We start from the raw sequence: 20,911 nt of genomic DNA, 5'->3' as shown, positions 1-20,911 counted from the left end.
TTCAGCACCTAGGCTAAATGAGACGTGGGCCCACAGTTTAAAGTGGAATTTGGGTTTGATTCCTGGTGGGGGTACTCGGTCAAAGAAGTTAAAGCTTTTTCAGGCCAGCCATCTTGAGGGAGATTTTCCTCATTCACACCAGGCAAATGCTGGAATGGTACCTAACAAATAGATCTCAGGTCGCTTCTTCCTTCCCTTTCCTCGGATAGTGTAATCGCCGAGGGACGTCATTCCTCATACGTGATGGGCTAACATGGCCATAGATACCGAAAGCCCGAAATCTAATTCCTAATCCTAATCCTAATGAGGAATTCGGACCACCCGTAATGCAGTATTCTCCCGAAAAACGAAATCTTTGAGTTTTACGTCCCACGGTTATGCCGGTTAGCCTAAAGGAGACGGTGATTATGAGAAATGAATGAAATGGTGGAATGAAGAAAGTGGGAGGAAACGGGAGAACCCCGAGAAAACCCACGCACGCGGTGTTTGTCCACCACAGAGTTCACTTGGCGGGGGCTGGGATCGAACCCGGGACCCCAAGCACCAGAGGTGAACGCTCTACCACTGAGCCACCGCGGCCCCACCACCGGGAACCGAACCTGGGACATCGTGTTCTAGATCAGCGGATGGCCCATTAATGAAGAATCTGATTCCGTGATACAATAGGAAGCAAGAGTGAAAGCATGTTAATTGACGTATTCAAGTGACTAGGCCTACCTATGTAATGGCTATTACACAGCGTTCTTGTGTACATAGGCTATTCTCGTTCTCATACTATTCCTATACTCACTTGTCAGTAACGTCGATAACGGTCCAGCAGACACTGCTCCGAGAGGGCCACTGAAGGGACCCTGTCGAGATATGAAATTCGATTCGCAAAGTGTTTGTTTTCAGCTCTACGTCGGGGGGGAGGGGAATCAGTTTCACAGCCACTGCCTTAATTTTCCCAGTTCCTTAACTTCCAGTTTCCTCATACACATTTTTGAAACACAGGAGAAAATTGCTAATATTATCGCTCGCTGGTTTAGGGCTTGGTGACCTCATATTGCTTGTAGTATGTGGTTGGAGCACTCTCGGCAAAAGATGAAATCCGAGTATGGAAGTGGTCTTTCTTGGAATTTAGAATTCTCGAAAATATCGCACACCCGAAGCTTTTTAACAGGAAATACTTATTCTGTTAAAAGGTCTAAAATAAACAGTGGTTAAAACGCATTTCCTCAATTAAGATTCTTTTATGGGAGGCCATACTATTTTGAACACAACTGTAGCTTATATAGAAGAGCAATAAAATGTTTGCACCTAGCTGCAATTATTATTTCTGTGCTGACGGAGGACAGACTATAAACAATGTTGTCTGTTTCTTGAAACACCACGTGTGGCTCGCTCTTTCGTCTCTCACCTCATTGTACTGTTAAATATTCCCTGGTTCATTAGAATTCAATACTACCAGACATTTATACATATAGTAAAAAACCTATTGATTTGGTTATGTCCCTAACTTGACTACATATTGGTTTGTCATAAACGGATACGAAGCTAGTGAATATGTTCAATTATTTGGAGCTCCACAGGGATCAAGTTTGGATCTTTTATAATTTGTAATATTTATAAATATCTTCCTGAATACACAAATGAAAAACATATTCATTGTTATACACTGATAACCTTAAACGTTTTAAAAGTATCAAATGAAATTCGAAAGCAGTAATTAAGTGTCACTAGCATAATTTAGTAGATGTAAATATTAATGATTTTTTGCAAAACATAAAACGTAAGAATGCAATTTCAATATACACGTACAATTGTAAGATTCAAAATTTGCATTTGCATTTGAAACCAACATTGACAGATAATACATGAAGCAAAAAGGAATTTTGTTTCATTCCAATAATTAGCACAGGATTAAGTAAATTATGTACTCTTCAAAAATTATATCAAATGTATGTTCGCTCCACATTTTAGTATGCAACACTTTTCTGGTACCTAGAGGAAAAGCTAATGCTTGTGATTCCGTTAAAACCTCTTCGATGAAATTAAAAAGCCACCGATTCAAATGGAATTTCGCTTTAGAGACGAGTTTCAAATCAAATGGGCTAGATCGGGTGTGTAGGTGACAGGGGAACAGTTTTTGGACAGGAAGTCTTTAAACTAGGAACAAACTTCACTGCAGTTGGCTCGTGTTGAGTTCACCTTCTAGAATCTCTTGACACGACCCTATGGCTGCTCAACTCTATTACAAACATCATGAGTTGCCTGTCTTCTGTCCTCAAGGAACATTGCATGCACTTTTCCGATCGTTTCTAGAATTGTGCATGTTGATTATCTACCAAAATGTGTTGAATTCTTCACAGAATCACTCTCGGATATCACTGAAACGCTTACACCACCCAAATGTCTTTGCCTGGCTTAAAACTTGCTTATCAAAAGCCCCCTCCAGCATTTGGTGGGTTTAAACAAGTTATGAAACAAACCTTCAGCTTGAAACAAAACTTAATGCAAGTCTTTATTGTAGGTATTACAGTCATCAGCACTTACAACAATGCTATGTGACGGGTTGTCAGTTGAAATACACACCACAAAGCAACTAAGAGCGAAAGTTTGTACTGCTATTGGTTTGGGAGAAATGTTAAAATTCTCTTAAATTTTTGGTAGCACCTCTTATAAATTTCCTTACGTATACTCAAAATAGCTCCTTCTGATTTTGAACAATAATTCTGAGTGTGTCCATGCTTATTGATTCTAGAGCTCAATTCTTCCATAAAATACAGTCTTTGCACTTAATCAAAATAAAATCATTACTTAATTTTCTGATAAGATTGTTTATGGTAACTTATAGATATTCAATAAGTGTCTTATAAAGAGAATAATTCTTGTATAACATTGGACGGTTTGATATATTGTTTTGGAGTTTATTGACCCTTTCAGTAGCAAGGCTATATGAGAACTGAATCTACAGCTTAACGTGGGGTTTGAATCACATGAGTTTCTGGGAATTGAATCTGAATCACATGGGAATCGAATCCTGATCTCCTTCACCGAAGGCATGTACACTAACCATATAGCTGCGAGGAATTTCAGATTGTATAGCACTGGAGCATCGTACTAAACATTAGGCCAAGACTTCTTAATAAGATTAAATAAGACTTCATAATATTTGCCACTTCAATTAATTTAAAAATAAAAAAGAAACATTCTAACTTATTTTTGTAGAGTTTAAATGCAAAATACAGTATATTTAATGCGAATACGAAAATATTCCTGGCCATTCAATATCATGTTATAAACTGCCTGAGAACCAAGCATCAATTGAAGTCTGTGCCATTTGTAACATAATCTTTGTGGAAACCTTTTAATGCAGAGAAGGACACTTTATACCAGTAAAGATATTTCAGAAAAACTCGGCTATCTAATTACCAGAAGGGCAAGTTCTACAACTGTGGTTGGACCTTTTGTTGATGTGGATTCCAACAACTTTTCTGGTGGCTAAACCCATTCCAAATGGGCCAAACAATTGCAGATGGAGAGAATCGAAGTAAAAGGAAAGGAAATGTCACAGCTATAACCTCCGTTGACAGAATGTTGTGCTCCCTACTCTATTATTACGAACGACGGGCTCGACCATAAAAAGAAAAGGCTTTCAGACTCATTTCTGGTTTGCAGAACACCTTTTATGTCGCTTTGAAGTAGCAGAAGAACACAATTGACGTACTGTTCGCTACTACAAGAACTTTACATCATGTGGTGAAGTCTGGAATTCTGCAAAGGATAAACCTAGTATTTAGGAAGTTGGCTCTATAAGACTTTTCTCTGAATTGTACCTGGATAATATCATACATGAGGGCAAAATTTTACAATATGTATTATTAGCGTTAAAAAAGTTCACACACACACACATACATACATACATAGGCTTATATTGTATATATATATATATATATATATATATATATATACAATTGTACACCTTTTGGATCCTCGTCTATAGACACGAATTGCGCTATGTGGCAACGTCGCAGATAAAGAATCATAGGCTAGATCTATCAATCCATCAAATAGTTAGATTGATTCTTTCTAGGTAGCAGTTCAAGTCGATACACGTTGACACTAGCATCACTTATTAGCGTAACAATCGATGTAACTGGTGGACTCGTAGAGCAATGCTAATGGTTCAAAATTAACATGCGACGTTGCCACATAGTGAAACTTTTGATTTTCTATAGCGGCTGAATGAGACTTCGGTGGGTATACCACAGTATGATATTTTCGCTATATTTTGACGTGAAGAATAGCACTCTGTCGTCCGTGAGCGCCATTTTTAGAATATAAAGATAATCAAGGAATTTCTGTCGTTTTTTCACTCACCACCTTCGAACATCGACATGTAATCTAAGACGTAACTGGAATATCAAATATAGCCCCATCATTATCGACGACCTTCTCCCAAAGTTCTGGAAGGCCATGGATTCCATCGAGGTAGATTTTGATGGGCCGAGAAGCAAAGAAGGTATCAAGTGCATTTTGCACCTCTACTAGGATTTGAACTGGCGTCCTCTAAGGCGATTTTCCAAGGAATGGAACAGGTGATATTCGGATAGTGCAATGTTCTGGGAGTTTGGCGGATGCAATAGTGTTTCCTATCCAAGGCGTAGAATGGTGTCCCGGGTCATCCTAGCCACGTGGGACTTGCGTTGTTCTGTAACAGATTACGATTCAGGAGCGTTAAATCCAGAGGTTTCAGCTTTTCTTGAACACGGCTCAACTGCTGTCAGTCACAGTTGCATTGATGCTCTGACCAGCTGGTAGCAGTTCCCGATCCACGATGCCACGAAGAATCTACCAAACACACAGGAGGGGTGACGTCACTCGCCGATCACACTACCCGGGGAAAGGGAAGCAAGAAAGGATTTGGGATGGAAGGATGCGGCCTGGAATCAGTACGTTAGCTATCTCGAAATTTGAAAACTAATAATTAAACTACTACTACCCTATGTCCTATGTTTTTTTAATCAGCTGCTGGTCATTATGTCACCAAGATTAGCATGTCGGATTTTTCGAAATTTGAAAACTAATAATTAAACTACTACTACCCTATGTCCTATGTTTTTTTAATCAGCTGCTGGTCATTATGTCACCAAGATTAGCATGTCGGATTTTTCGTAAACAAAATATTAGCATCTCATACTTTTGCAGGAATTTTAGAAATTCTACTTCGAAACATCGGAAAGGATTTCTACTCTATATCCTATTTTTTTCAATCGTTTGGCATAATTCAATACCACTAAACTTAGAAACTGAACTTTATGATAATCAGAATATGAAAATCCCATTCAATTATACGAATTTTGAAAATGTAAAGCCTATTTCTACTATTATAATATTTTATTTTGAAGCTTTGATACAGAAGCCCGAAATTCGGTACATGGATGCATTACACTGGTATACAAATTTTGATCAAGGTCGTGCTTATGTTGCTTTTTGGTCGATTTCTTAATGATTTTCACACGCTGAACACGAGTATGGTAATTATTTTCTCATAATGTCAAAATTTGTGATGATATAAGCATATCAGATTTTATTGAAACACTAACATATTATACAATTGTATATTATGAGAACATTGAACTACAAGCATAACACATTTTGGACATCAACTTTCTGGGTAACAAAAATCTACATAACAATACATAAATACCAAAATATATGAATATTACATTTCTTATGAAAATATATACAAAAGTACTTGAGTTTGGGGGAAAGTGTTCATCAAGTATTGGAATTTCGTAATCAAAATGAAGGTTAGTGGTTCTTTTTCTTTTGTGGGAAACGTTTACTTCGCCACGGACTAATCCCCAAATATAATCACCCATCATTGCACAGTCCCACCTTCCTTGGTATCTGCTTTCCAATACCTGAATGTCCTTATGGAAACGTTCAGCGTGCTCTTCGCTAGCATATCCTAAATTCTCCCTAAAGAAATCCAAGTGTGAATGAAGCATATGTAATTTTAAAGGCATTCTACATCCCAATGCTCGATATTGATCAATGAGTATCTTAACTTGGTGATCAAACGCTTCACTTCGGTTATGCACAAGAAATCCCGTCACCAATTTATGAAAGGCCTCCCAAGCGTTTCTTTCCAACTCCGTCATTTTTTGTTTAAGTGTAGCACTATTAAGCATAACACGAATCTGAGGCCCTGTGAAAAATCATAGCCAGAACTTTTGTCTCTGATCAAGCTGCAAACATTTGTTTGATACATTGTAGGAAAGGTTAATTACTATCCAGAGTTTCACAAATTGTTTTGTCAATCCCAGCTTAATATGTAATGTTGGCATGAGAATCTTCTTCCTGGGCACTAATGCTTCATTTATCACATTGAGTGTTCCTGGAATAAGCTCCATTCTTTCAGGCCACACGGTTTGATCATAATGCTGGCTAGTTGCCCGACTGTCCCACAGACATAGAAAGCAAGAATATTTAATATAACCACTTTGTAACCCAAAAAGAAAACCAATAATTTTGAAATCCCAACACACGTCCCATTGATGTTCCTCATATTTAATTTTCTCCAACATGAGCTTTACACTTGAATAACTTTCCTTCATGTGGATGGAATATGCAACAGAGATTGAAGGATACTGCTTTCCGTTGTGCAAAATAGCCTTCAGACTAGTACTCGAACTGTCCATGAACAGTCGCCATCCCTTTGGTTCATATTGAAAGCCAATTGCCCTAAAAAGACCACCGATATCTGTACAGTAGCACAATGAATCCTCAACAGCAAAATAAACGGAAAAACGTTGGTGTCTGCTTCTGTACTTAGATATTTTGCAGGAAGGAAGTAGAAAGTTCCACTCTTTGAGTCGTGGTGCTAGCAATTCGGACTTATTTTTCGGTAATTGTAGATCTCTTATCAGATCATCTGGTTCTTTTTGGTTCAGTAAATGAAGTTTCTCACTATCTTTTAAAACGAACGAACTATCTGAACTGTTGGAAGCAACTGAGGTGCTTCTTCACTGAAAACCGTTTGGGGCGGAGATGAGGGAATAGGGAGTTCCTCACTATGCGGAACAGCTGCTCGGAAGGATGGTATGTTTGGGTACTGTACCTGACGCCTGTACTTGCCTTTCTTGTAGTGCGTCAAGTCGATCATGCAAAAATAACAATCATGATGGTTGGTAGGTTCTCTCCACACTTGCGGAATGGGAAACGGCATGCTTTTCCTATTCCCACGCAACCAAAGTTCCAACATCGACCAGCAATTACCACAAGACACATATGGGGCCCATAGCTTGTCAAGATCCCCAACCGACATTCCTAAGTAAGTTTTATAGGCTGCACAAAATTTTGTTCCAGGCACAATCCTATGCTTTACCTGCTTCGGACCAATATAGTATCCGAACGTAACTTGCAGTTTCGACCCGACGACATGTTGCTCAAATACATTAATTACACACTGACATTTAACCCTTTTCTTGGCAAGAAAATTTGCTTTGCTCAGAAAAAATACTGCATGCGATTTCCGTGTCAAATAGTTGTAAAAATAAGACATAATTGCACATTTTAGTTTTATGTTTTATTTAGAGAGGGCTGTGACGTAGTGTGTCTCATAGGATACATTGCAAAGAATAGGTAGTCCCAAAGTAACCCAAAAAATATTCAAAAGCATTATGTATCCCAAAGGATACATTGTCAAGAAAAGGGTTAACTACACGCACGTACACTCAGAGAAATTAACTGTGGAAAATGTGGAAGCAGCATTTTGCGACCATTTCATTACTACCAGAATTTGCTACAGCTTAATTATTGCTCAGATTCTATTTAATCAATTTACAATTCTGCTATAAATCTTTAAAATCTATATTCTCTGTTTGCTACTCCGAACAATTATCTTTAATAGCAAATGCGCTACCAACTAGCGAGTATCGAAATAAATGCACGCAAATTGCTCTGCATAAACCAGTATAGGTAGAAAAATAAAACATGCTTATATCACTGAAAATATTGATACTACATAAAAATGAGTGCTGGATTCGTGTTCAGGAGGTCAAAATACATAAAAATTCATTAAGAAATAATAATAAGCAAAAATTTGTTTACCAGTGTTATCGTACATAAAATATACGTATCTTATTGAGTTTTAAAAATTCCAGACAAAGGGTGTGAGGAAACGAGAACAAATTCATTGTGGTGGACTGTATTAGATTGAGAAGTGACTTGGGGGTGAGAGAGCTACCGAACTTCAGTAAATTTGAATTCAATTAGTTATGTTTTGAATTTAACGTCCGTTTCAATCTCGAGGCTATGTAAAATTTACATCTACTCCTTAACGTGAAATCCGAACAACACGAGTTACCATCGGGAATGGAAGACGGACTCCTGCGCCTATTGGAAACCATATAGCCATGACGAAATTCTCGCATCAACCAGTTTCAGAAGATCCAGAATTCAATGTTTTCTTCATGTTTCGTTTATTTTCTATTGATATCAGCTGTTTTTCGGTGAAGGACGAGTGACATGAAATCCTACTGACTCACCTCCGTTTAAAATTCTTTGTGTCCATAGCGAAGTGGAGATAAAATGAAGCAAATGTGAATTTTTCATTGGTTGTTTAAAGATTTTTAATTCGAGGCAAAAAAAAACTCAGGTTGTTATACGTACGGTTCCTATAACACGGTTACGAAAAGTAGATGCCAAGCCTTACTGAAGAAGACTGTAATTAAGAAGATAAAGAAAACATATGCAATCAATACATATTCTACAACAAAACTTTGTGCTTTTTAATATCTTGCAGTAAACTCGATTAAAAACCTGCAAGTTAGAGGCCTACTACATGGGGGTGTAGCTCAGTGGTAGAGTGTCTGCTTCGCATGCAGAATGTCCTGGGTTCGAACCCCAGCACCTCCACCAACTTGATATTTTATTCCATTTCTAATAACGCTAATGAAATACCTTCATAACTATTTTGTACTTAAATCAGGGGATTGGAGTACTTCTGAAGAGCAATGACGGTTCTAATCGTCCTCGATGTTTCTGAGTTCGGCTCCCTGTAGAGTTTGCTAGTAATCGAAAGTACACAAAAAGAGAAAATAAGAGTAATAAAAAGTTTTCAGAAAAATCGAGAGTCTGTTTTACATGCACGGTTTCATTGCTTCGAATCCCAGCACTTCGTATTTCTTTTGTTGTATCTCCAAACTGAATATCTTGATCCTCTATTATTTTGCACTTAGTCATTCTGTTAGGAGTATACATCTCTTCAGTTTCTGAAACAATTCTGATACTTCAATTAACTAACTATTCATTTAAACTATCTGCGTATTATAAGGAAGTTGTTTCTTTTTTTAAACTTCAGTAAGTTTTTCTACTTTCGAGCAACGAAAGGAGAGAAGAAAGTGCGATGAGCGAAAAAAAAAATGAATTCGAGATTTCAACAAATTTACACGTTTCATGGCCATACCGAAAAAGCTATTTTCCGACATCTGCTCATCTGTTCGTCCGTTTATCTTTATGTACCTCGTCTAGAGGAGGCTAACGTCCAACGTGTCTAAATGAAATTTTAAACTTAAGGTTTTATGTGATTCTCCGGAGTGTTTTTTACTCGAATTTTCTTTCTAGCTCTAAATATAAGGGTAGCTTACTAAAGGGTCATAGTCAAAAATTGCTTTTTCTTAAAAACGACTTAGTTGATTTTGCTCATATTTCATTAATAACCTGATATTATAGCATAACTCATTATCCTGAAAAAATGTACGTGGACTAGTTTATTCTCTGCGGGTGAGTTCTTTTCGGGCAATTTTCGAAAATGACGAGAATTGTCATGTTTCCAAGCTTGTCTCGAATTTGAAAACATACCTCTCGTCTCAAGTTTGAGACAAGACGAGAAATTTCTTGTCTCACTGGCAAAGCTATTATCTGTTTTAACAGAAGGAAAAGGGCTTAGATTGAATCTAGTCTGAGACATTAAATCAGTATCAAAAACCATTTTTCACTATACCCTGCCAGGCCCGCAAACACCCACAGAAGATTAAGGGGGCATGAATATGTTAGGGGGTGCCAAGTCATCAAAAGTTCTCTTACAAATATCTAAATTGTGTTCTTGAATTAATAATAGAATTTTATATTGAAGTCTGGAGGTGCCAGGAAAAGTTAAGAGGGGTCAGGCCCCCTAGCCTCCCTCTGGTTGCGGGCCTGTGCCCTGCCGCTTTTGCTTTGTGGTCATTAATAATAAAACCGAATAGTAGATCTCGATCATTTCGATTCCAATAGAAGGATAAGCGCAGAAATAAAACTTATTCTTGGGACATTAAACCCTTATCGAGAAATCATTTTTTACTAGATTTTATTGTTCTTGCTAGGTGACGATGAATATTAGAACCGGAAATGGTACATATCTGTCCCTTCCGGTTAAAATAGACGGATTAAAGCCGAGATTGACACCATTCTCAGGGCAAAAAATTGATTACAAAAACGCTATGTCTTACCGCTTTCACTCTAATGTAATCGACCTTGAAAAGCGTCCAATGCTTTAAGTCTTAGACTCATTTCTTGTTTTACCCGTTAAAAAATAATTTAAAAGATCATCTTGTCCTTTTAATTGCAATTTAGATCTTTTTTTTCGAGTGTTATTCCTCAATTTCACTAACTGACCTCTTGAAATATTTAACAATGCATTCATGTGAAATTTATTTTTTGTTACTACAAATAGAAAACGTAACAATAATTAATTTTTAAAAAAATAAAAATGAGAATACACTACAGACAACTCATGCTAACTCTATTTTGAATTGCTCAGAAAGCACGAGAAAGTGGTAGAATCTAACACAATATGTTCATATGTGTAGGGTATTGGCTTAGCCATACGATTTGTAAACAAAAATGGTGACCCCAAAGAACCATACGGAACAATTTGAACACCCAAGAAGCTCCAAACGGTACTTACAGATATTCCCCTTAGAGAGAGAGAGAGAGAGAGAGAGAGAGAGAGAGAGAGAGAGAGAGAACACTAAATTGACCATTATTGTGAAAAGCATTAAACGGGAAATTACTGCTAAAGTTGTTAACAGAAAGATCTTTTGATTCACGCTTATTGTAACCAGTGCATGGAACAGGCGAAATCTTATCACACTTTAACGAAGTCAAAGTTAACAATTGAGGGCTATCATGACAGAAAGGTGTCCAACCCATCATAAATACTTTCCTTGGTTGTTGTTTAAATAGCCTCTGGTGTTATATACGTATGCTTAGCACATGTGAAGTGCCTCTACGTGTGACTGTCAAAACGCAGACAGATCTAATAAATAGACGTTTCTGAAGAAAACATGCAATAAAAGTTTCCAACGCCTAGGTGTCACTGCTGGTGACCAGAACTAACAATTGGTCATCGCTGGCTAGTCTATGGGTGGACAATGATTATGACCGTGAAAAAGCCCATTTTAGGGTAGTTGGCTACTTGTTTACTTAAAAATCTGGTTGCAAAGGAAGGCCTTGTGGAACTTTAGTAGATTTATATATGGCAGGAACAACTCACTGTTTCCTTCCTCTTTTTATTTTTTTTTAAAGAAAAAGAAAATTAGAAAGTCAGTTGTAAATCAATCCAAGAGAACTCTCTTGTTTCTCACCCTAGCTAGTCTTCGAGTCTATACGTACCCTTTGGCCCCCACTGAGCAGACCTGCAATAAATGGTCATGTCTCGTGATGAAAAGTAGTCAAATCTTCAGACCAGATTTTGAGTAATATCCAGTGTGCGATGCCACTCATACCTGTTTACAATACCTCACTGCGGTAGCTAAATGGTTGTTGAGTCACATACTGTTGTTTTCCAAAGACATACATGCAGTTCGTCACTTCACTTGACTGTTTCCTATATTGTCCTAGCTTTTCTCTTGTATACTTACCGTTATGCAGACACCTCGGAAGTAATTCTACGCGATTTTATTGTTTGTTTTTGTTAGGTATGGAGGGAAGAAGATCCTTCTAGAAGAATGATGTTTGACTTCTTTTTTATAACCTTCGTTCAACCATCAGTCAATTCCAAGAAAATACAGAGTAAGTAGACCTAAAGCATGATTTACCAACTGAAAACGAATAATGATTACATACAAGCAGGGACGTCATTTGGGGACGTAGAATGTGAGATTTAATAGTTATATATATACAGTAGCGGATCTAGGATAGGATCGAGGGAGGGGCTAAACCATAATTTGCCGTTTTATCCAGTGTAAAGCAGAGTTGAAGCCCATTTTATCCAGTGTAAACCTGAGCGTCAAGGGGGGGGGGCTATAGCCCCGTAGCTTCCCCTTAGATCCGCCCTTGTATATATATATATATATATATATATATATATATATATATATATATATATATATATATATAAAAGCGGCTCAAATGAACATAATGATAAGAGCCACCTCTGTTGAAATTAAGTTATTAGGTGGAATGAGTAATGATCGAATCACTTAAAAAGTATCCTATGTCTTCTTTCTCACCTCAACCATAGGTTGGTGGCAACATGGAAATTTTAAAAATTTCCCTCCCTCCCTTGGGAGAGCTTTTTATACTTTATAGGGTCTCTTCTTCGTAATTGCATCTAGATATCCTTTCCTTGGTCTTCCTCTTCCTGGTTTTCGTGCCTTTTCCCTCTATTAACACGGTGACCAATCGGAGTGCCGAATAAGAGGCCAAGCATGCTGCTGTCGATTTTCATTAGCTTCCTTTAGTACGTCTTCATTCCTTTTCCTTTCGGTTCATGCTATGCGTAGCATTCTGCGCCAACACAACATTTCAAATGCTTCCAGCTTGGATATTTTAGCTTTTCTCAATGTCCACGTCTCTGGTCCGTAAAACGCCACGCTCCATTCCAGAGCCTAAATAAATCGTTTTCGAACGTCCAACGACACATTTCTTGATGTTAGCAGTCCTCTTTTCCTTTGAATGCTTGTTTAGGCTGTGCTATTCTTGACTTACGTCTTTTTCACGTCTCCAGTCCGAGGGTATTACATTTCCTAAGTAAGGGAACGTTTTAACGTCTTAGATTTTCTCTCTTTCTAGCCATACGTTTCTCTCTTCCTTTCCTGCTCTTGTGCACTTTATCACTTTGGTTGTCTTCTTATTTATCTTCATTTTGCATTTTTTTTTCAGTTGGTCCTGGAAGTTTGAAAGTGGGTCCTGTAAGTCCTTTCAGTTCTCCGCTATCAGTGCTATGTCATCAACAAATCTTATTGCGCTGAAAACCTGGCCATTTACTTTTACGCCCAAAGTATGTAGGTAGTTTAATTTTGGAAATATACCTGCAGATGACAGGCAATGGTTATTTCGTATGTGTCATTGCACTGAATTGCATGGGAATTGTTAATCTTTTTTTTTTTTTTTCTAGTTTACTCGACAGTTAGAAAATATGACGTGCTTTTATATTCACCCTAGTCGCTCATAAATACAGAGTGTATCAAAAGTACGGGGCCATAGTCTAACTTCGTTATGACCAAAAATACGAAAGAGTTGAAAGAGAAAAATTGTTCGAAATAGATGGTTTTCAATCATAAAACCGAGTTTCTTCAATCACGCTAGACGTCTGAGCTCCACACTTATAAGGTGCCCTATGTTAAAAGAAAAAATAACATTCCCCGTTAAGCAGGCTGCTAGAATGGGACGTAATTTAGTGACACGAGGAATGTGTACATTGTTGTGTGAGAAAACCGAGAACAGTTCGAAACTGCTTTCCAACAATACTGTATTGTTAGTATGGCGAGGGTCAAAGGGGACAGCTTGTTGCACCGGCAACATTGTTTTTCCATTTAACATAGAGCGCGTCACCAGTATGCTGCTCAAACTGCTGGTGCAATTAGGAAAATTCCCCATTTTAGATTGAATAATCTATTTCCAACAATAAATTGTGTCATTTTATGTCTAGAACTATAGACCTTCTAGATGGCGAAGCATCTATATCAATTCTAAAATTCCGCAACTCACTGGTTGGGAAACACTGGACTAATAGACAAACTGCTCTGGTGCTACAGCCAACGAAGGACTGGATGAGAGTCAATAGTGGAATTCAATTGAGTGATGCGTTATAAGCACATCGATTTCCAATCTCATTATTTCTAGTTTTCTGGGTCGCCAATCTGCTTCTAAATTCAATTTATTTCTCAATCGTCTCAAAATATTACCTCAGTTAAGTATGTAGCCGAGCTGGAATTACCCGGGACTCACGTGCATCATAGTGCAAATCATTCAGGTACTTTGAGCTAACACAATAGTCTAAACAAGCAAAATGAAGTGTCTGTTTCCATATATATATATATATATATATATATATATATATATATATATATATATATATATATATAGTTTACTTCCTATAATTATACATATTGATTTCTGTTTTATACGTTGAGGTCCTCCGTGGCTAAGCGGTTAGCGTACGCGCCTTTGGCGCGGGAGACCCGAGTTCGATTCCTGGTGAGAGCTCATGTGATCCGATTCCATGTTAATCAGTAGGTCCACGTCTCATATAGCCTCTCTGCTGAAAAGGTACGTTAAACTCAAATCAACTCTTTTATACGTTTTGTGTCAGAGTGCAGAAGCCCATCGGGCAACCGCATAACTGCCTGGTGCATCCTCCTTCAAAAAATATACTTAATATAGAAAATAAAATGAATAATTTTCTGTAAATTATTTATAATATTGTTTTTGGAAATAATCTACAGAAGATTTCAAGCATTTTATATATCATCGCATGACAACAGACATCTATAGATGACTTAACTTCCTTTTCCGAATAGTTAGTATAGCACCCTCCCGATATCTGTACCACCAAAACTCTCTAAAGCCTGGAGTAATTTCAACCAAATTTGGTACCCATATGACTTATATAATTTGAAAAAGATATCCATAAGACACCCCTAACACCCTAGGGAACGACAATAATCTTCTAGCCAAGGCACATAATTTTAACCCTGAGAGCTATGCAACCAAACGTACTGTGAAGAGGTTGTGATTGTATACTTGTAACGTGGAATTGCAGGCGAGGTTTGAAATGAATTTTGGAAGATTGTTAGTACCTTCCTCGAGCTAGGTTTTTATCGTGTTATTTTAACTAAAGGGCGTATCCTAAGGGAGGAGGTAGTGAATTCATCATTTATACAAAATCTAGAGTTTTTTTTATCATTTCACTTTTATTGTAATGTGCATCCTAATTGGGGAAGAGGGTTCAAATACTTTCCATAAACGTATCTGCTGGAGCAAAGAACTTGCATTTCAGTTTATATTTACAAAGTAATTTCTAATACAAAAGTTCAATTCCTCCACAGACTATTGGACTATCCATATCATGACGCAATGTCTGTGACAGTATAGAAACATTGATTTCTTCTGGTGGTGTCACTAGTGGTTTCTTCTAAAGTCTCTAGGAGACAAGTTTTGGGAATTGTGAAGGAACTGAGCCTTCCTGTAAAGCCATTGATGGAGACTTTGGCTTGCCTTGTATCTTCCTCCTAAAAACGTTTATCTTCCTCCATGGCGGGAGCTAAAATTCAACGTTCCTCTGGAAGGTATATTGGATCAGCATTGTAGCTCAGATGGGAAATGTATATCCTCAGATGGCAGTTAACCTGAAACTTTTATATAGGATAGAGATTTTCTGGCTTCGTGGTTGATCGTTTTCTTTCTCTCCCTCTTTCTCTTAGCTCTCTCCTACTTCAGTATTTCTCTCTTTTTTTCTTTTTGTTTGAATTCCCATTTTGGATAGGATAAAGCTATTTCTACCAATATCTTCCCTATCTGTGCTTTTTTTAAGAACAAAAAAAGTAGTTGTTGGTCTCCAGTAGATAGACTCTAAGTGTCATGCGGTCAGACAGTGAGAAACGAGCAATAGATTTCCACAATGGCGTAAGGCAGGAGAAGGAGGGAGTGAAGAGAAAGGGAATTGCGAAACATAATGCAGATTCAGACTATTCCAGAAAAGAGCATTGAAAATAAAAGGAAATACACACCGTTAGGTTATATCTCTGTATCTCAGTTGTTGTAGTATAAGATATTCCGTTTTTATATGGCTTTCGTTAACTTACAATGGTTCAACCGTATTCCCAAACATTACAACTTAATTTAACTGATTTCCTGACGTCATACAATGAGGAAATTTTGTTACATGCTCTCTTTAACTTACAAGGGTTCAACCGTGCCCTCAAACCTTGAAACCTTAACACATTTCCCGACATCTAACAATGGCGAAATTCTGCACAGTGACATAAGTTGAGTGAGAGTACAATATTCCATTTTTACCAAGGGCGGGTCCAGGACGGATTCCTAGGGGCAGTGGGCGCATAAATCACTGCTACTTACAAGGAGACTTGCGGAAGTGTCACTCACCGATTTGAATGAAACTTTGCACACTTGTAGAACATCAAAAAATAATCGACACGTATTTTTTTGTTTTTGTTTTGGCTGTTAGAGCCGTTCTACTTTAAAGGTCCGGCCTCACCTTTTTAAAAAAAAAAAAAAAAAAAAAAAAAACGTTCCTATCTTGTAGGAAACGGTCTAAATAATGACCAATAACAAAAAATAAATAATTTCTCTGGAGTCTGAGTGATGGCGTTAGAATTTCTAATTTTATAAGGAAATAAATAGAGACTAGCCTAATAATGGCTAAAGCAAGAAATAAGTGATTTCCTTCGGTCTAAGTAATAACCAAGTTTTAATAACATTTAGCTAGCCAAGTAATAAGCTTAAATAATAGCTTATTGGGATAAGTGATTCCCATTATCTTCTAAGAGGCAGAAAACACGTTAAGGTTTCTCATAGACTTTATTATTATTATTATTATTATTATTATTATTATTATTATTATTATTATTATTATTATTATTATTATTATTATTATTTGCTAGGCCAGAGAAGCCTGACTAATGGCCTTCTCTTTTTTAAAAAAATCAGTCTTTAAACTAAGTAATATCCATTAACAACAGAGTCTCTTACATTTGTAAACCGAAAGTTATAGTCAGGCTTTCCTAATAGCAATAGGCGTCAAACAAAACTGTGAGGAAGTAACGGATCAGTAAAGTCTAACAAAATAAATTTGTAAACGTCTATTAATCTAAATAATAATCATCTAACTTAGGAAATAGGGCTCTAAAGTGAAAGAGTTCCTATTTTTTTATCTTAAAAAAATTCATCAAATCATTTTTCAATTTAATTTATTATATAAATAAATATTTATTTACCTTGATAAAACTAATTTTCATTTAAGAATAAAACAACCCATATACTTAATGGTAATTTTTATTATTTATTTGTGGTTTATTGTAATTAAATACCCTTAGAGAAAAGAAACAGTCTGAAAAAAGTAAACCACAACAAAGTTCTGATATAGTGGAAGCGAGGGGACTCACTATACATAAGCACCTCGAATAAGGAGAGGTGCAGAGACTCACTTTAATCAAGCACTCCGTTAAATTAAAGGGGTTTCCAATCAATAGAAAGGGGTTTCAAATCGGATCTGCCATTTTGAATTTTGTAATTTTGACGTCAGATTCTCAATCAGCTGTCCTAAAACCCTCCGGGCAGTATGTTTTTTCTACATTAACTGATTGTTTTTGTCTGTACTTGGAGATCAACCCTAACGTTCATAGGGTGGTTTCTTATTTTTTGATGTTCTACAAGTGTGGTTCATTTTTTGGTTCATTTTTTGATGTTCTACAAGTGTGCAAAGTTTCATTCAGATCGGTGTGACACTTCCGTAAGTCTCCTTGTTAGAGTTACTTTAGTTTTATTCTATTTATGAACAGAGCCGGACTTTCACAGCAATGGTGCCTGTGTCGCTGCAATAGGGGTTCGTTACTTTTCGCCCGCACTGAATCCGACTATGCTTATTGCTTCTATATAGTTTTCTATGTTTTTATATTTTAAAGTTAGAATCCTTGTTTGATTTTAGATCGGTATCAGCCTTTTCGTATGCAACCAGGTTTACCCTTGAGTAAACCATGATTATCTAGTACACAAGGATTAAAAGTCACAAGTGCGAACAAAATTTCAGATTTTCATGACTTTGTCACACTGCGTTTGAAAAAGGAATTAAGAAAATACTTTCTTTGAAAAATTAACAATCAAAATAAAACAAATCATACTAGAAATAAAACGAAATGAAATATTTTTAAAAAACGCTTTCTTTTGAGAAAAAAACAACCTTTTTATTTGCTTGAGAGAATTAAATAATTTTAAAATTGAGTAGCTGAAATACCTGTTCTTGCTAGGGAAAGAATGGAATTATGAAAAATTTTTCAACACCCTACCCAGCTGGAAAATGTATTTTAATGAAAGAGTACTGGAAAAATTCAGAAGATACACTATTTTTAGCATACATTTGGAAACATTCTACCCCCATAGAGTACGTCCTGAAATCAAGTTAAAATAATTAAAGGGAACAGCTTGAGATGGGTACTAACGATGTTCTAAAATTCATTTCAAATGGATCATCAGTTTTCCCTACCCCAAAACCTATGAATTCGACACTAATCTCAGTCACTTTTGATATTACATTTTTTTTCACTTTCTCTTCTCCCCCTCTAAAGATGGGATTCAGCTGAACTGGGGTGCTAATGGAGGCTGAACTTCGACTTAAATAGCAACTAGTGTATCACTATTCATCTCAGCTTCCACGAAAACTATGTATTCAAAACTAATATTGGTTGTTTTCGATCATTTTTGTCACCTCTCAAACTCAACCAAGAGGTTCTAGAGAGTCTTACGTATCCTCTCGGGGTTGAAGTTGGACTTAAAAGGCGTCGGGAATAAAATTGCCCATGAGACGTGATTAAAGAGAATTTTCGTGACAAGACGTAACTCCCGATACATCATCGTGACAGATCATTTCCCGAGACGAGACAGCCTCATCTCTTGTCTAGTGGTCAATTCTATCGACAAGAAAAATCACAGAGAGTTAAATCTATGGATAGATGAGATTGAACTCAGTGGTGGCACTCGAGGGAAGACACATCGGTAAAAATTCAAGTTTTATCTCTTGACGCTAAGGGAAAAATTACTTAATGTGCTAATTTTTTTATACAAGAATTGGAATGTTAGATAAGTTTCCTTTTCTTAGTTTGAAGCGATAAATATTTAATTTTTACCGATATGACTTCCTTCAAGAATCGCCACTGCATATACCAAAAGTACAAAAGGATTGCCCATATTTACTGAATGCTAGGGTTTCTAGGAGACGAGAGTTCACGCTGTCTTGTCTCAAAAATGTGTTGTTAAAATGATGTCTCCTCCCGGAACATATAGACTCTGTCTCATCTTGTATCTCATCATAAAAACTCTGCCTCGTCTCGTGAGCAACCGTACTGAACGTCTATTTGCAGAAACATTGATAGCACAAAAGAGCTATCTAAAACACCTGAGTGTTGTGAAATATGGGTGTGGAGAAGAATTAAGAATATGAATTGGGTAGAATTAAAAACGGATAAGGTAGTGAGTGCCACGGATAACTGAGAAAACACTTGATAAAGTGTATTAAAATGGATAAATATTCCAGAATGCCAGCTTTTTTTGAAAACCCACTGAGCAGACAACTTCTTACGAAGAAAAGGTATTGTCAACTAGAATATTAAGAAAGTTGAGTTGAGTTTGAGTTTAATGTCCCTTTTAGCAGCGAGACTATATGAGACATGGACCTACTAATTAACGTGGAATCCGAACCACATGAGCTCCAGCCATAAATCAAACCTGGATCCCCCATGCTTAAGACGCATATACTAACCGCTTAGCCACCAAAGAGCTACGTTAACAAAAATAACCTGTAGTTGCCTAACAGGTCTATTTCAATGCTTCGTTTTCATTTTCTACCTAAATTAGTGTGTTTGAGTGAGATTGATTGATATCTGAACAGAACTTCATCTAAAGGGAGTGCTAATCATCAACAGAAGTGGAAAAAAGCAATGTTCAAATAAATAAATAAATAAATAAGGGCTACAGAGAAAATGTGATTATATGTCTTTAAGTATAGCTACGAAAACAACAACACAAGAAAGTGAAGTAACACCCATTGCTTTGCAAGAAACTTGGTGTTCCAATGGCTGAGATTGCAATATTACTGAAAAAGATGTGTTGGGTAGAGTCAAGCAAGTGCCGTGTGTTCGCATCACATATCCTTGCCGAGTTTTACAAAAATTCTCACTAGCTGTACACATTCGTTTTAGTGCATGGAAGCTCTAAAACTGAAATAATTCCCTTGCCTTGATGGCAGAAATCTTATGATGATGATGATGATGATGGAAACGCAAAGCAGGAATGTAAGAAATATGTGTTACAACAAAAGGAGAATATCTGTTGTTACGTTTCCATGATGTGCCATGATGTGAAGGAATCATTTATCTTGTTCCATCACTTCTTCCTCCCCTTTCCTCTTCGCATCTTCCCCTCTCTCCTCTCTTCAAAAACCATTCAGTCTGTTTGTTTGTCTCAACGACAATCAACAGTACAAACATTGCCCACATGCAAAACGACGATGGAAGGGAGCCCTTCCTGTTAGGGATAGAAGCTTCCGAACACCATTTGTCATTTTTGCAGTTTCCCATTCCGGTCTTCACTGTCAGCTTTTATTCCTACAGTTATGTTTCAGTACAGACGAAACAAGTGAAATGGGATTCGAAAAAGGAATTTTAATAATGCATAAATATATTAGTACACTACGTCATTACTGGTCAAATAATGTCTCTATACGATATATATATATATATATATATATATATATATATATATATATATATATATATATATATATATATATATATATATATCAACTAAAATGTTCTACTTATAAACCCTTTACGCTAGTCATGGAAAACCCGTTACTAAACTAGTCAAATTATAAAATGAATTTACCTACTTCATGACAAATACCTAAAATCCGAGCAAAATG

General features: G+C 36.8%; 1 protein-coding gene and 1 non-coding gene across 2 annotated transcripts in view; both read left to right on the top strand.

Annotated features, from left to right (window-relative positions):
* Positions 1 to 20,911, top strand: part of LOC145661698 (uncharacterized) — a 99,194-nt gene that overhangs the window by 36,445 nt on the left and 41,838 nt on the right. The window lies entirely within an intron of this gene.
* TRNAA-CGC (transfer RNA alanine (anticodon CGC)) lies at positions 8,836 to 8,907 on the top strand. The gene has a single exon. It is a non-coding gene; the product is annotated as a tRNA-Ala (tRNA).

The sequence above is a fragment of the Thermobia domestica genome, chromosome 10, assembly GCF_964235325.1.
Source record: "Thermobia domestica chromosome 10, izTheDome1.hap1.1, whole genome shotgun sequence".
Lineage (NCBI taxonomy): Eukaryota > Metazoa > Arthropoda > Insecta > Zygentoma > Lepismatidae > Thermobia > Thermobia domestica.
Note: the sequence above shows the minus strand (reverse complement) of the source record. Positions and strands in the feature narration are given on the sequence as shown.